Source organism: Pristis pectinata, chromosome 1 (genome assembly GCF_009764475.1).
Source record: "Pristis pectinata isolate sPriPec2 chromosome 1, sPriPec2.1.pri, whole genome shotgun sequence".
Classification (NCBI taxonomy): Eukaryota; Metazoa; Chordata; class Chondrichthyes; order Rhinopristiformes; family Pristidae; genus Pristis; species Pristis pectinata.
The window spans coordinates 7611444-7617443 of record NC_067405.1 but is presented as its reverse complement, the minus strand read 5'-3'; the positions used below and the strand labels follow the sequence as shown (position 1 = coordinate 7617443).

General features: G+C 49.5%; 1 protein-coding gene across 1 annotated transcript in view; it reads left to right on the top strand.

Annotated features, from left to right (window-relative positions):
- The first annotated feature begins 686 nt into the window (after positions 1-686).
- LOC127572591 (beta-crystallin A2-like) overlaps positions 687-6000 on the top strand; it is a 92870-nt gene continuing 87556 nt past the window's right edge. The window contains exons 1-2 of the mRNA XM_052020018.1: positions 687-711; positions 1900-2134. The gene's annotated coding sequence lies outside the window, so the exon portion shown is untranslated. The remainder of the gene's footprint in view (positions 712-1899; positions 2135-6000) is intronic.

The following is a 6000-nucleotide window of genomic DNA, read 5'->3' as shown; positions in this document are numbered from 1 at the left end:
TACGACACTTAAAAGACATTTGGACACATCCATGGATAGGAAAGGTTTAGAGGGATATGGGCCAAACACGGGCAAATGGGACAAGCTCGGCTGGGCAACTTGGTCGGCATGGATCAGTTGGGCCAAAGGGCCTGTTTCCCTGCTGTATAACTTTATGACTCTGTGATTTGTGATGAGGTTAGGTGCTGGCTGAGAGCAGGTTACCAAGAAGCATAAATACCAACAGTTAGGCACTGGGCTGAATGGCCTGTTTCTGTGCTGTGTATCTTGTGATAATGTGTAAACCACTGGAATTTCCGTGTTACCAGAGACCATCAGTTTCTTGAACCGACCTGCACAACGCTAACCCTACCTCAGCAACGGAACACTACGGACTACCTCTTGCGCTACCGTGGACTTGTCTCTGATTTTGTGGGCAATTTTTTGCACTAAGGTCTTCGCGGTTAGCGTAATGCTATCACAGCTCCAGTGACCCGGGTTCAATTCCCACCACTGTCTGTAGGGAGTTTGTATGTTCTCCCCGCATCTGCGTGGGCTTCCTCCGGGTGCTCCGGTTTCCTCCCACATTCCAAAGACGTACGGGTTAGGAAGTTGTGGGCATGCTATGTTGGCGCCGGAAGTGTGGTGACACTTGCAGGCTGCTCCTAGCACATGCTCAGTAATGCAAAAGACGCATTTCACTGTGTGTTTTGATGTACATGTGACTAATAGGTAAGTATCATATATCATTTATGTAGTCTTTTTTTCTCTCTACGGTATAATTTTATGTATAATTTATGTGTAATTTATATTCTGTGTGTTATCTGTACCTACATGCCTGTGACGCTGCTGCAGGCAGGGTTTTCACTGTGCCTGCACCTCACCGTACTTGGGCACGTAACACAACTTGACTTGAGCTTCCTGACTTTGACTGCTGACACTGACAGGGGAACAATGGGTTCCCATGAGGAGCAGAAAGGAGGCGTTGCCTTCTGTGGAATCCAACCAATGGCGGTGTCGAAATACCTGGGAAGGGAAAGAAAACTGAAGCAAAAGAAAAGAAACCAAAACTCCGTTTTTAATGAGGGCGGCTTAACTTGTGGAAAAGTCTGTGCCAAGTCGAGGGAGTGTCTACAAAGAACATTTTATCTTGTGATGTGACAGTGGAACAGACTCAAGTATTACTCCAATTCCATCGTTTCCCAATGGGCGAGGTCCAGGGAATGTGTGGTGACGCTCTTTTTGGAAAGGCGGTGCTCCCTGATGCCTGGTTTGTTATTTTGACCAGCAACACTCATAGAATGTTGAACATAGAACAGTACAGCGCAGGAACAGGCCATTCAGCCCATAATGTCTGTGCCATCCATGATACCAAATGAACCTAATCCCATCTGCCTGTACGTAATCTATATCCCTCCAGTCTCTGTGAGGAAGTGAAGGGTTAAGAATTGCAACCATACCTATAACTGGCAAACAAAATATATATATGCATTTATATTTCTTTAGCAAGGACTAGCAAGCTGCTGACCCACTAGTTAGGTTGGAATGTTAAGTATGTTAACTGCCTTTGTTTCGGGTAACAAACCATTCTGATATGTCAGACGGTGGCGTACATCGAGGTGAAGACTTGGTCTGAACAATGAAGGGTGATATCTGCCTTTGAAAGCCTTGATTATAACTCAATTATACTAAGACAAAAGGTGTGGTAGCTGTCTTGGGATCTCTATAGCTTGACCGAAACTCGCAGCGCCGTTTGCATGGGATGTGCGTGACAATTCCTATATAAATGTCTGTCTGCCCTTTGTTCGGGGAGAACTCGGGAAGCGACTCTTAGCGAGTGCTGAAGAGAATTCTCCTAGTGGTGCACTGCTAATAAAGGTATTTGTTCGAATCGACCTCATGGCTCTGTGTTATTTACAGCGGACGGAAAGGGAAATTGATTTCGGGACGACAATTTGGCAAGCCAGCCAGGAGCCCAAGACGAGGTTTCGGAAGCGGCATGAGCGACCGACGGGGATAACGGCCACCTGAGATGGATGGGCCCACAAGGTACGATTCACCTTGATCCCTTTCAGGCAGTCGGACACCTGATCAATCCCTTCGCTTACCGACAATCCTCTGACGGACTCCTCGCGAACCTGTCTGAGTGCCACAGGTAAGGAGGGGTTCGAGTCCCCAGTTAAGTTAATTTCTGTTCGGGGTTCGAGTCCCCAGTTAAGTTAAGTTCTGTTCGGGGTTTGAGTCCCCAGTTTTGGGTTTGGGATTTTAAGTTGTGAATTTCAAGGTTTTGAGCTCTAAGTTCTGAGATCGGTTCTCCGGTACTACCACCCTGCCTTAGACCGGTTCTTAAGAGGGGAAATCCCCCACGGGAAGGTCAGGAACCTGAAGTGGGTGAAGGAAAGAGACCGATCTTATAGGTAATCATGGCGATTCGTACAGTCCGATCGGGTAGAATACAAAAATGGGACAAACTCTCGATAAGTCTGGGTCCAATGCCCCACTATCTAAGTTACGTAAAGACGATCCGAAGAACGAGAGTAACTTCCGTAAATTATCAGCATGCCTCAATAAGAAATTGGGAAACGAAATATGGCCATTGGGGGGAACTTGGGACGTAGATAAATGCCTAAAGGCAGAAAAGGCAATTTGGGAGCGGAATACAGGGGAAAAATGGAAATTATTAATGTCCACTTGGAGAAAAACGGCCGAAGACCTAACAAATAAATCTAAGCAGGCTAGCTGGGAACATAATGCGCACAGAAGGGGAATTAGTTTGTGTGATGAACAGGGAAATCCTAAGAGTTGGGAAGTCCTGAAGTCTCAGTGCGGAGACCACGACGCTGAAAAGAGCAGAAGGGAGAGAGGAGAGGTAAATGAGGTGTATAAGGAGAAGAGCAGAAATAAAAATAAAAGTAGTAAGGATAAAGTGAAGGTACCTCCTGACATGTCTGGCGTGCCCCTGTTGTTCCAAAGTAATGATACGGACAAAGAGGAGGAGGATTGGATGGTCCAACCCACAGCCCCTACCTACCCCCCGGTTTCATTGCCGCCCCTCATATAATGAGGCTAGCCCGCCAGCCGTCCCGCCCCTACCACCAGCGACTGCTAGCCAAGTCCCGCCCACAGGACAAGTCCATGGCCCTATTGTGTCCCGAACCAGGATGCGGCTTAGTCGAAGGGAAAGCCCACAGACAGGTGGCTCTAAGGCCACAGACAAACGACGAAGCTTTTTGGCAAGGGACGGTCTTTCAATAGATTCTCAGACGGACACCGACTCTGATTCTACCACTGATTATGGCGACCCTACAGTTCCCAGCCTACCAACCATGTTGAACGGGGTTAAGGGAGCCAAGGTTAAGAAACAATTCCCCAACAGGAGTGTTCCCAATCCTGATCCAGCCCAAACCAGCGCTAATCCTACAATCCAAATTTACACCCCTTGGAAGCCTCAGGAGATGTGCTTAATCATGAGTCAGGCGCCCAACCGTAAAACCAACCTGAAGGATTTCATAGATTATGTGATTGGAACAATTCAGATGTATCAGGCCGCCCCCCAAGACCTTTTCAGTCTTTGTTGCATGACCCTTATAACTAATGAAGTGGCACAGTGGAAAGAACACCTGGGGAACTATGCTGACTGGACAGCCTTTCAGGCGGCCGTCCGGCCTCAGGACCAGGTGGCCACTATTAGAACTGCCCTTCGTAAAACCCTCCAACAGCCTATTGACATAACTAAAGTTTTAGAATGCCGACCGAAACAAGGTGAGGACGGCCCAGACTTTTGGGACCGTTTCTGTTCACTTTACGGTACCTATGCGGGGGACGATGCCAACAACAGAGGCAATGCCTCCCCCCAGTTTAACACCCTCCTATTACAATGCATCCCTGCGGGAGTGGCTTCAGCTATCCGCACTAATAACATGAACTGGCCTGACCACACACGACAAGCCATGAGGAGGGCGCTAGTCCACTTCTGGAGTAACAGGCGTGAGTCGAAAGCCACAAAGGCAAAACAGGAAATGGTGCAGAGACCCCCTGGGCCCCAACCTTCCTACTCCGACAATACGGGCTATCAAATGGAGTGGCAATATTGCGTTCCAGAAGGGGTTGACTGGTCCGGTAAAGGATACCCACTGCACCCCAATGACTTAAGAGCCCCAGTGTATGGGCCCCCTTGTGGGCCACCACCACCACCCTCTCATAATTACCTAGGACCCAGGGGACCCCAACAACTCACACCGGCGAGCGCCAGGCCGACGGGATGCTACCTTTGTGGGGCACCTGACCATTGGCGGAGGGACTGCCCCCACTACTGTCATCGGCAGACCAGACCACTTGGTAGACGACAACCTTTTTCAACCAACAACCAGTTTTCTGCCTGACTAGACGTGGAGAGTAGCCTCTCCATGTACCCTTCCCTCACTGATAACCCGGACGATGAACCCACCGACAATTTCTTAGTTGAAGGAAAGCCGATTCCCTTTGTGATAGACACGGGAGCAAATACTTCGACCCTTGAAGCCCCTTGTATTACTCAGCATGATTTTAAACTGTCCACTGCTTCAGTTCCATTGAGCGGACTGGAGGGACAGGAAAGATCCTACCCCTTAACTGAACCCTTACAAGTTAAATTTGAAGATCGGGAATGCCTGATCCAGTTTGCAGTAACCACAAGCCTGGGGGTTAACCTAGCCGGGAGGGACCTGCTCTGCTCCTTCCAACTCAAAATACAATGCCTGGATGATGGTATTACCATTACTGGTCCTAAAGACCATAGGATCCTCTGGATTCACCAGCCTCCTCAGTGGTGGACGGTGAACCTCACGAGCAGCGATTTTGACCCACCCTTGGAAACCACTGACCCGCATATGACACTAGCTTACGACCCCACTGGGGCCTCAAGGGAACTAGGAGGGTTGTATGCTCCTCTCCTGGGTAGCATGGTGACCGTCACTATTTTAGGGGAAGTAGTGGGAAAGGAGGGGGCAGCACTTCTAGTCCAAGTGCCTAATGAATTGTGGAGTCAGTCAGGCTTGATGTCCCCTCACATTACCCTGTCAGTTAACGAGGGACATAGACTAAAGGAACTGGGATTCCTAGCCCACCGGCTTGAGGTACAGGCAGACAAAGGCCTTTTCGGGGTTCCTCAGGCTCTGCCAGGGGGGACCCTGACATTACCTCGTCCCTTTCTCGGTGACGGGCTGTTTACACCATCACCGGCCCCATCGACTCCCTTCGGATGAACCCACCCCCGATTTATGGGCCGCATCGAAGTCCGAGGTAGGATACACCCCAGTGACCCCAGTCCAGATCCGTGTAAGACCGGGAGCACAACTGCCTTCCGTCCCACAGTATCCCCTTCGGAGAGAGGCAGTCGATGGAATAACTCAGTTAATAGATTCGTTCTGCAAACAGGGCATCCTGGTTCGTTGCCAATCACCTTGTAACACCCCCATTTTACCCGTCCCCAAACCCGGACGAACAGAGTGGCACCTTGTACAAGACCTACGTAAGGTCAACGAGGTGGTGGAGCCACTACATCCTGTGGTCCCGAATCCAGCTACCATTCTCAGCAGTATCCCTGCCGACTCTTGCATTTTTACCATTGTGGATTTGCAGCATGCATTTTTCGCAATTCCTCTCTCTCCCGACTCGCAGTACCTGTTTGCTTTCACCTTCCAAGGTCAGCAATACACTTGGACGTGCCTCCCGCAAGGTTTTATACACTCCCCGACTATTTTTTACCAAGTTTTACATAATCAACTCCAAGGGTTGCACCTTTCTGATAAATCCACCATTGTCCAGTATGTAGATAACCTTTTACTAGCAAGCCCCTCGGAGCCCGCCAATATCGCGGACACGAATAGACTACTTAACGCGCTCCACTCTTGGGGATATGTAATACCTCCACAGAAAGTAAAACGAACCCAGCACCAGGTAAGATTTCTGGGCACCCTCTTAAGTGCTACCGAGCGGCGGCTCACTCCCGAACGTATTACGCCCATCGTTGCCACCTCACCG